The sequence below is a fragment of the Papaver somniferum genome, chromosome 1 (assembly GCF_003573695.1).
Source record: "Papaver somniferum cultivar HN1 chromosome 1, ASM357369v1, whole genome shotgun sequence".
Classification (NCBI taxonomy): domain Eukaryota; kingdom Viridiplantae; phylum Streptophyta; class Magnoliopsida; order Ranunculales; family Papaveraceae; genus Papaver; species Papaver somniferum.
In genome coordinates this window covers 227,770,228-227,779,041 of record NC_039358.1, presented here as the reverse complement: position 1 = coordinate 227,779,041, position 8,814 = coordinate 227,770,228, and the positions used below count along the sequence as shown (strand labels likewise).

The following is an 8,814-nucleotide window of genomic DNA, read 5'->3' as shown; positions in this document are numbered from 1 at the left end:
ACTGTATTCAACCCTAGTTACAACCTATGTTAGATCATAGCTCGGTTGAACCAACCAAGCGTTGGTATGTCAAGTTTGGTTGTCATATTTTAGTGAATTAAAACTCATTTTAAGAGTCGCTTGATTATGTACTAGAGTCAACTTCGTATAGGTTAGCTTGAAAGTATTAGGATATGAGACATTACAAGTATTGCGAAGACTTGAACAAGTGAAGAAGTAAGAAGCTACAACGACAACATCATCCTTCCACTTGAGGTTAGTGATATTTGACTTGAACTGTTTCATTCCTAAACGTATCTTTCAAGTCGTGCATATTGAAAATGAAACTGCGAAACATGAACACCCTAGATAGACATACTATTAAGGAATGCATTATGAAGTTTATTGCTTAACCATTAAACTTTATAGATAAGACATCGACATAATCGTTTAAATGCTATCATGATTATGTATGGGTATGAGGTGAGGATTTCATCCTAGGAAACAATATTTTACATGTGTTTTAAGGAAGTAAGTTCATAAACTTGTTTATGAATCGAAAAGGAAATCGCCAGGCGTTATTGGGATTGCTATTCATTGCATATCTTGTGGATATCCAATATGTGTGATTTAGAATAACCGCTCACGACTTGTTTGTGTTCTTGGTAAAACTATTCACAAAGGCCTGACTTATGTATTGGTATGATTTTTATTAGTGAAACCGATCTTAAGTAATCACTTGAGATAGTATGATCGAGTTTTTGATTTTTTTGACCGAATTTGGGTAAAGGGGAACCGATCCTAAGAAGAGGTGCAACACATCACAAAGGAAAATCGATCCTTGTATGAGGTGCATCAAGTTTGTAGCAGAAAGGGGAACCGATCCTATGGACATGTGCAACACGTTTTTAGGCAAAGGGGAACCGATCCTATGAACATGTGAAACATATATGAGTTAGATACCATATATATGTGGGGAACCGATCCTAGTACCTAGTCAACCGAATTTTGGAAAGCTAGTGTGACTATGCACAATACTCACATGGAGGTAGAACCGGAACTTTTTTTGGTAGAACCGTTAAACCCATGATTTGTGATTGAGTGTTTTTTAATCAATCACATAGTTCTTGAAAGTCAGATGAACCAATTCTAAACTTGTTTGGAAGTGTGGAAAATCGGTTTCAAGGTTGTAAGCATGAAAGAGGACTTAAATAGTAAGGATGTCGGCATACTTTGAACACGTGAAGTAATGTTTATCTTTTATTGTTCTAAGTTATTCCTTAATAGCTACAGGAAGAAAATCCCAGGATCGAAATATAAAAAGGTTAAAAAATATTTTCATTAAGGTTGTTAATTTTATTTTAAGAAAATGAGAATTAGTAATGTGCATTTACTAGTTGAGATTTTCCAAGGAGATTTTCGGTCATTATTTTGGACAGAGCATTTCCAGGAATTATGGAAACCGAATTCAGAATATATTGAATATCTTTGAGAATATTTTCGGTTTTGGAAATTCCTTGGTGTCCAAACTTCCTTGTCTATAAATGCTTGAAGTTTGCATTTCTAGCAAACTAATCCTTCGTGACAACAAACTTCCTCGGTTATGTTGTTACTGGTGAAGCCGCCTATTCGGACAGGAAAGTAACCTAATTAGGAGAAATCTCTTACGACCGCTCAGTTTAAAGTCTTCTTTGGGATTGAGAAGCTCTACGAGTACCGTTGGTGGGAAACTAGATAATTGCGGTTTATCTTGTGTTTTCGATTGATTTGATTGACTAACGCTGGTTGAACTTTGATTGCACCTAATTTGTTTATGCTTGAGAATCTTCTCTTCTGATATAAGATTCACTCGAACAAGATCGAAGTTTTGACAGGGATCTTTATACTGTTGTTAGTGCTAAAGATGATCTTGTGATAATCCCTTGTTAACAGACTCCGTTCTGTGCTGATTGATCACAAGAGATTCAAATTGTTGTGTGCAGGTGTTTATTGAAGATCTAAGAAGATTTGAAGACAAGGAAGATATTGAAGAATTCTGATTTGGGATTCATAATCTTTGGTGTGCACAATACTTGTTTCGGTATAATAGGATCCAACTATAATCGGTTTATCCTTGTGATAAATTGGATTAATTAGTTGTGTAGATCAACATCAATACAATTCTTTGTGATTAAAAGTATTGATTGCAAAAATCTTAACAATTACCTTTGGTGATTGAACATAAGATAGATCTAAGAACCCGACGAAGGAGTTTATTTTAAGATAAACAGAACACTAGTACAAAATCAGGATTTTAGTACACTTGGAATTCGCTGAAAAGGACATTTTGCGTTTGTCGTTAAATATATTACAGTTGGGTTCTGTCGAATAATTTGCATCTGGTAACCGACACCATCAGTCTGTCATTTAATCTGGTTTCTATTTACCCCCGTTCCCTTTTAAGTTCCACCCAAAAGATAAAAATAAATAATTAAAATAATGATTAAAACCTGTTAGAGCATAGCTCGGTCAACTTCGCATGCGTTGCTATCTCAAGCATGTTTGTCAATGTTAGTGATCAAAACTATAAGTCTTGATTTGTAGCCTACATAGCTAAGTCTCGGACTAGGATAGAAAGGTGTAGTTGAGCTCAAGGACTTCATGGCGATTTAACATACAACGACGAAGATCTATACAAGGAACCGTGGAACTTCATCAACAAAAAGGTATGTGGAGACTTGAACTTATCTATCGCTCAAAAGTCTATCTCTTCTATCTCGTACTTCTTATGAAACAAAAGTCGTATGCTATATATACTAGATCATACACATTTGACATTTCGAGCTGAGCATTCATTGCTTATCTTTTATCTCGAAATCGTGTGTTGGTAAAGCGTTTCACTTTGATCAAGTTTATCTTCACCTAGTGACGAAAGTCATGAAAAGTTTCAATCACTTTGGGAATTGCTCTGACGTGAATCGGTCTGTGAATAATGGCTACATAGCGTCCTCTGAGAATGTCTCAATAATTGAAATGAGAGTTTAGATTACATAACCATGTATTCCTTGAACCGAAGTTTTCGAACTTTGTTGATCAAGAGAAATCGGGAGGATTGTGGAATTGGCTTGCCAAGTCCGCGAACTGTCGGAAGTTCTCGACCGAGAATTTCTGCTGGATTTTTCAAAACTCGTTTGTGTGCTAAGTCCGCGAACTCAGTCCGCGAACCCAGTCCGCGAACTGGCGGAAATTCTCTTTCCGAGAATTTCTGCCGAGTTTGGAAAACTCAACCGATTAACTTAAGTCCGCGAACTTGTTTGTGAACTAAAGAGGTTATGATCTAAAGATGTGCTCTGAACATGAAACATTAAATTACTAAGGAATTCTTTGTGCAAACCGTGGCTATAATGTTCATGAGCCGATTCAATCGAATCGAATCATCTTTGTTTCAATTGTGTCTTATGTAGTTACATAAGATCTCATAGAAATTGAACAACTCTTTAACTAGTTCATTTGAGTCAATTGAACTAGTTATGATGAAGAAGAACAAGGTTAATATGAAATGCTCATATGGTTAACCTTTTAGGTTACTATGTTGAACCAACATACACGTACAGTTTGGGCATTGTTTTCACGAACCCAGTAAACGTCTACCCAAGTGTGTTTGACAAGCTAAGTTTTCGATCTAACGGTTGAGAAATATTAGCTTGAATCTAAATCATATTTTCATCTAACGGTGAATATGGATTGCTTTGTAACTAAGGAAAAACCCCGATTTGAAGGCTATATAAAGGAGACATCTAGCATTGTGCAAAACTAATCCCCACACGCCTGTGTGCTACTAGTGCGCCCGCTAGAGTCGATCTCCATTAACCTTTGATTTTCTTCTCTAAAATCAGGTTAATAAGTTAAAGACTTCATTGGGATTGTGAAGCCAGACCGATACTACTTTATCGTAGTTGTGTGATCTGATCTTGCATCTTCTATCGTACGAGTACAATCGGTTGATTGGCTTGAGATCGTGGGAATTCTCCGATAGGCAAGATAAAGAAGTCACAAACATATTCGTCTCACTGTTTGTGATTCCTCGACAATCCGCTTGTGTAGTCAAGAAGGATTGTAGAGAGGTGATTGATTAATCTAGGTTGTTCTTCGGGAATATAAGACCGGATTATCAATTGTTTCATGTTCACCTTGATTTCATATCAAAAGACGGAACAAAACCTAGGGTTTATCTGTGGGAGACAAATTTATCCTTTGATAGACTTTCTGTGTGAGACAGATCTGTTTATCATCAAGTATGTGATTTTGGGTTGCAGCAACTCTTGGTTGTGGGTGAGATCAGCTAAGGGAATCAAGTGCGCAGTATCCTGCTGGGATCAGAGGCGTATGAGTACAACTGTACCTTGGATCGGTGGGAGACTGATTGGGGTTCAACTATAGTCCAGTCTGAAGTTAGTTTGCAGTAGGCTAGTGTCTGTAGCAGATTAATACAATGTTTATTCAATCTGGACTAGGTCTCGGGATTTTTCTGCATTTGCGGTTTCATCGTTAACAAAATTTCTGGTGTCTGTGTTATTTCTTTTCCGCATTATATTTTATATAATTGAAATAATACAGGTTGTGCGTTCGTAATCATCAATTGGAAATCCAACCTTTGGTTGTTGATTGATATTGATTGATCCTTGGAAATTGGTCTTTGGTACCGTCCAAGTATTCCTTGTATTTGATAAAGACTCTCTATTGTTTTTAGCTTGAGTAAAAATCAAATTAAAAGAGAGATATTAGCTCCTTGAGATACTTTTATCTAGATTGAGTCTGACTGTCTAGTGGATTCTCTAGAAAGTATTTCGGAGTTAGTCCATACAGATTGCTAAGCGGAATATTGGGTGGTGTTCTTAGACCCCGCTTTTTCAAAACCAATCTACCCCGTTCGCTTTCATTCATTTTATACCTTTGATAAAAATGATCTTACGGCCAACTCCTAGAACCAGAATCTACTCGAGTCAAGACTGAAAACTAGAGCTGCTCATGGTCGGTTTTGGTTCGGTTTCTAGCCAAACCAAGACCGAAACCAATACTATTGGTTTCTAAAAATCTAAACCAAACCAATCCATTAACCATTGGTTCGGTTTCCAAATGGTTCCAGTTGGTTTCGGTTTGTCCCAGTGGTTTTTGGTTAACCAATAATTATGTCAAACCAAAAAAAAAAAAATACACAAATTTACAGATAAAAAAATCGTAGTTGCCGATAGTATTGGTTTACACAAATTTACAGACAAAAAAAAATATCAAGAATAGTTAAAGCTTACTCTAATTCTAGAGATCAGAAGAAGATATATAATATATCTTAATTTAGTTATTGACAAATAAAAAAGAAGAAAGACGGGAAGAAAAAAGTCGAGTAGTAGCAGCTGTAGTTGGGGGTGGAGAAGGGAGGCGACTGAGAGAAGGAGAAAGAGAAAGAGGGAGAGTATCATAATGAAATATTAGATTTAGGATTTCTATTTATCCTCTAAATTAATGGGTAGAATCTAATACTTGTAAATCGACGGTAGAAACTAAGTTTAAAAATTAATCGGTTTTCCAATGATTTTTGGTTTGGTTTTAGAGATCAAACCAAACCAAAACCAACACTATCGATTTCCACTTTCTACACCATAACCCCAGTCCATTAGTAAATGGTTCGGTTTGGTTTCTTCCTAATTGGTCTGGTTTGGTCCGGTTCCAGCGGAAAACCGAAACCATGTTCAGCCCTACCGAAAACATAACTGCCTCCGCAATCTACTCCATCGTGGGTTTATCAAAGATGAAACCTTCCCATAATCTTTCTCTACTGAATTTTCTGATTTTCATTTTCTCATATCATCAAACATGTCGAAGTCTACCAACCGGTGGATAGATCGAGACTCGAAATCAGTAAGGATATTATGATTGGTATAATCATCTGATTCATCTTACTTTTTTTTTTTTTTTTTTTTATGAAATTCTAATTAAATTGAGGGTTTTCTTATATGAGATCGTTTATTCTTGTTTATATTTGATTTGAATTAGGTACAACGGTCTGTTGGTTTTATGAGATTTAGGGTTTTCAATATTTTGGGTTTAGAAATTGTAAGAAGATGAAACCCCCAAAATCAAGAGTTTGCTATTATAACCCTTCTTTTGATTGAAATTTTATGAATATTTGTTGATTTGAAATGATGATTTGAGTTCTGATTTGAAATAGTTATCAGACCCCTAAATCCAGAATCTTCATATAACAGATGAACTCTCATATTCCAGCGCTAGCTCCTCCTACCCTAAATCAGTTCGTACTATACGTCAGGAAGCAAAAGAACCATTTGTCTAATGAGATTTACCATGTCCCAATACTATCAATATGATTTAAACATTGGGTTTGTATCTAATTTGTGTCTGCAGGGAAGGACTTTATTTGGGTAGTCTCCAGAGTGCAGCCTGCACCTAATCCGCATCAGTTGCAAGACGCACATTTACTGCTTGACAAAATGCCTGAAACACCAGGTTAGTATGAGCAGATTTTCCATGTACTTTGCGGGCTATTGACAACTATTTTAGAGCTCGGGATTAGGAAACATGGGGTTTTGGCTTGTGGGGAATTAGAATTTGAAGCCGTAGAAATCAGATTTGCCATCTTTGTATCATAGATAGAGATACTTTGCGGAACTTGGGTTTGTCAAAGATTTGGGTTTACGACATTGATGTTTTTGGAATTTGTTTTCTTGTATATTTTTTATTGGAGGATGTTCTTAAGTTTAATTCCAAAATGTTGTCATTTTTAATTTAATTCCAAAATGATGTCATTTTGATATTCGTATAAGAGCCTAACTATGGAAAATATATCTCCCTATTTGATAGAATTATTGGGCCAAATCCAGATGCCAGGACGATAAACATGGACCCTGCGCATAAAGTCCATTTCTTATCTACTCAAACTGGTTAGTGACATACAAGTTTAAGATGCAGCTTATACATCTGTTGTACAGATTATATGATAGGCTTGAAATAAGAGGGGAAGGCTAATGATGGAGGTAGAGGTCGGTGAACATGCAAAGAAAAATGAACGGATGAGAATGCCTGCAACACAAGGGATTAGCATATTAATGCTCATTGACCAATGAAACAGAGGTATGCCTCATGTGCTTCTTCGAGTATGTGGTCCATTTTTGATGAAATCAGTAAGGAAATTAACCAATTATATAAGCATCTACAGTGACATAGTTTGTTATTTCACCAGCCGAATGCACCAATTTTACAGAATTAGAAAGCCTCAATTGTATTTTATAGATAGCTACTAAGATAAGTGATCTGACTTGTATGCATATTAATCTACTACGGAAATACCGTTGACTTTCTGCCAACGAATCCAAGCACTTGTATGTTGATTTATCAATTTGTGTTTTTCATAGATTGTTTCTTTGCTCTAATTTATAGTGAATTATGGATGATAACTCCTGGTCTCCAAGTAACAGATCTCATAGCTTTGGATCACTACACGATCATGACTTTGTTGGTTCCCAAACCTACCATCTCTTTTTTGCTAAAATTAATATTATTGTTTTAATAGGTGTTTGGACGTGATGGAAAGGGCTGCGTTCGTGCGATGGGTGGCGAGGCATCGAAGACAGAAATACATACTTGCTTCTGCAGCTTGTAGGCGAACAATTACGTATGGAGAAATTGAAAAATCAAGATCTTCAAACTCAGCTAAATACTTTAGAGGAAAGAGTTAATGTTTTTGAGGCAGGAAGGCAGGACAACAATACTGCTTAATCATCCTCGGCTGCTCCACAACAGGTATGGCATGTTTGTTTTAATTGTTCTAGCCTTATGACATTTTACTAAGTAGAATAACAGGTTTTCAACTTCTTTCATTGGCCTGTAGCATAATTGATGTGACACTTTTACGTTGATATGACAAATGCATGATATATATGACATGCAAACTTGACCTTTTATGTACATTCTTTTCGAAGCATCATGTCTGTTTGTTGATACAGCTAAGAAGTTTCATATTGTTTTCTGTTTTCTGAATTCTACATTCCTATCTAGGCTAGAGTACTGGATTCTATATTTGTTTGTATAATTTTCGTTATGTATAATAATTTTGGTCCCATATTGCTGGTGGACAGTATCTAGTAATTGGATGTGTCTTGTCGAATTTAAAGAAGAAGGCAGTTGCAGTTGGACGTGTTAAATTCAGACCACCACCAAATACTGAAAATTATGAAGTCCTTATCGATGAAATTGCTGATAGACATATGAAACTGTGTTGGAGATGGGACAATTGGACATATTGATCTTGGTGAGACGATTGAATGGCTAAAGCAATACGTAAATGGTGCACTTGGATGTTAAAACGTATTGTTTTATTTTTTTATGTTATGTTGAAAATGAAGTAACTTTTGTTGTTGATTCAGAGATGTTTGGGTTGTTAATTTGTTAACAGAAACCAAAGTTAATTTTAATAGAATGGGTTGCAGTTGCTTACAAAATTCAGATGTTGGCTTGTCGGTGTAGTCTTAATCTAAAACAGTAACGGAAAAAAGCAAGGGAAAAAAATTTAAAACAAAGGAAAAAAATTTCTTAGAGGCTGAATCAGATTCAGCTGGAACTGACTCACCTGAACTAGGTTTGGTTGAATCTCTTATCATAGAATTTCTACAATAATAATCAGTCGTTATTTTTAGACAGAAGTTATGTAGGATCAGAATCTCGCAATGATAATGTTTCAGCGAAATTATCAATGACACAACAACGTCGCAGAACAATTTCAGAAATGATAAAATAAATGACGTCAACTAAGATCACGAGAAACATATGATAGTCCTGCGAAAA

At 35.9% G+C, this 8,814-nt stretch overlaps 1 long non-coding RNA gene across 6 annotated transcripts; it reads left to right on the top strand.

Annotated features, from left to right (window-relative positions):
- The first annotated feature begins 5,753 nt into the window (after window positions 1-5,753).
- On the top strand, window positions 5,754-8,465 carry LOC113318035. 6 transcript variants are annotated; one of them, XR_003344259.1, is made up of 6 exons: window positions 5,764-5,874; window positions 6,010-6,069; window positions 6,379-6,480; window positions 6,835-7,104; window positions 7,544-7,773; window positions 8,109-8,465. It is a non-coding gene; the product is annotated as an uncharacterized LOC113318035 (long non-coding RNA). The 6 variants fall into 6 exon arrangements; XR_003344256.1 differs by having other exon boundaries at window positions 5,764-5,892; XR_003344255.1 differs by lacking the exon at window positions 6,010-6,069 and having other exon boundaries at window positions 5,754-5,874.
- The last annotated feature ends 349 nt before the right edge of the window (window positions 8,466-8,814 follow it).